The following is a 2,500-nucleotide window of genomic DNA, read 5'->3' on the forward strand; positions in this document are numbered from 1 at the left end:
GATGTCATCCAGCTTCATTTGGATACCTTACAGCAGGAGATAAGGAAAACTGCTCCAGACCTCCATCTATGCCAGGGGAAAATGGAAGGAACATTTCCCTACAGGCAGCAAAGGAGGTATAATCCCGAGGTTTCTGTAGCGAAAATTAATGAACACTTTCTAACAGTACGGTACAAGAACGTTGTGTGCATTTTTTCCATTTGTTAAGTTCTTTACACATTGTTTATTTTGTTGTGATGCTGACCATTGATACATTTTGAAGTAAATATAAACCATAAAGTTATAAATTTTGTAGGTATAATAATTCATATAATATTCATTGAGGTCAGCTGCAGGCACTAAGAACAAATTATTGTGTCTGACATATTCAGCTTGCAACCGAGGCCAAGATCGCAAATGTGGGCATGCCGGTGATGTGTAAAAGCTATCAGACGTTTGACACTCGATACCTGAAAAATCTAGACAGCACTTTAAAAGAAGTAAGGAACACCACAGGTTGGAAGAGCAATAGAAACTGCATGTGTACAGCTAACCAGAAAACTATCGTTAGAAAATTATGCTAAACATTCTGACACAAACAACGAAACTTTGAAATATGGATGTTAACGCTGTTGGTACCCCTGATTTTCCAACTACTTTTTGTAAATCACGAATTAAGAGGCTATAAATCCCCAGGTAATTTATAATATGGTATATAATTTAATCACTAATCAGTTAGCTTCTTCTTATTATTATTTTGTTATGTTGGAACAATCGTCATAATACATGTGGTAGGCCTTGCCAGACAGGTGCTACCCACACGCTTTATAGTTATTATTTACCTAATGACTATTGGTATATTTCAATAAGACCAAAACAAGGAAAATAAGGTACTAGTAGTATATCTAAATCTAATATTTTTTTCTTCCTACCCATGCTACCAAAACATAGCTTAAGCTTCGAGATAAAGATGCCACTAACTCGGCTGTCAACGCACGCACTATTCAAGACTGCGACACGATTACGAATGTGGTCTTGTTGCATGAATTTTGACATGGCTGCCCACACGCTTTCAATTGGGTTGAGATCCGGAGATCTGGGTGGATGTGACAAAAGCGACGTCGAAATGTTCAAGAAACCGATCTTAGACAACACGGCTGGTATAGATGGGGCTATTATCCTGAATAAGATAGAAGGGATCCGTTTCAGAAAACACCATACTCTTGGGAGGAAAACCTCAAGAATTTCTACATATCTACTGCCAGTAAATCAGCCAGGGCCGCCACCCGTCACTTCACCGATACCCAAACAACACTGCGGTGATTCGGCCACTCCTGCTCGCGATCACATTGTTTGCTTCAGATATGTTAAATGTTAAACACTGTAATAGGCACAAAAATAGACATATGCAAATGTTTTAGCGTTCGTTTCTATTAAAACAAACATCTCTCTTCAAAATAGTGAGCGAAGGAAAAGAGGAGGGAAGGGGTGTTGTTGTTACTTATCTGTTAACAGCAGAAAAAAAACGTTTCCCGTAGCAGATTATTTTTCTATCCAAGAAGGCCTGTGTTTGTTTGCATATTGCAAGGCATAATCCATCCTTTTCGGGAATAAGATCATCATGTCACAGTGAATCCATAGGAATTCCGGAACACCTATTCGATACATCATGAATCAAAACGAGACCAATTCGAGCCCCCAAAAAGCTTCTGTTCGTTATTGAATTTTTAGACACCCCTTCTAACAATAGTTTTCTGTGTAGCTGTACCTAAATCACATCATGTACTATGTATATATATGGAAAACATGGTTCTTCTTTCACTCATAATTCATATCATGACTTATTATTCATGGTTCTATGTATATTTCAGAGCGTGAATTAATGTTTGCTGTCCAGATGATTCCATCACTCTTCAAAGAGGACGAGGGAATTGTGATTACGAATAGCAGTAAAGTAGGTTTCAGGTCTTTAGTATTTATATAAAGCGGGAGAAAGAATGCCAAACAATTTCCTTGAACAGAGTGAGAGAGTGCTTAAAATGTATATTCTGACTGTAGGTGGTTAGGCTGACAGGTCAGACCATCAGACGATCGAGTCTCTAACCCCCCATGCTGGTAACAAATAAGAATTCATCAGCGGGGAGCCAGTTTTAAACAAAATGACCACCAAGGGTTCAAAGCTCTTTTTCATTGTTTTTGGATATTTGCCACTAATTATCAAAAAGAAAGAAAAACACAATGCTCCTCTTTGGAAAATAACATATTCAAAGGGAACTGCAAAGTGCCAGGGTTTGTGATGTCATGGGGGGGGGGGGGTGCATAAAACTTGCAATTTTTTTTACCTCATTTATCTAATAAATTGTTGATGGTTCTTTTTTTTAATCTTTTGTTTATAGATCTCTCATTTTGATATATATATATATATATATATATATATATATATATATATATGTATATATATGTATATTTATTTATATTTATATATATTTATATTTATTATAATGTATATATATATATGTAT

The sequence above is a fragment of the Penaeus monodon genome, chromosome 16 (genome assembly GCF_015228065.2).
Source record: "Penaeus monodon isolate SGIC_2016 chromosome 16, NSTDA_Pmon_1, whole genome shotgun sequence".
Taxonomy (NCBI): Eukaryota; Metazoa; Arthropoda; class Malacostraca; order Decapoda; family Penaeidae; genus Penaeus; species Penaeus monodon.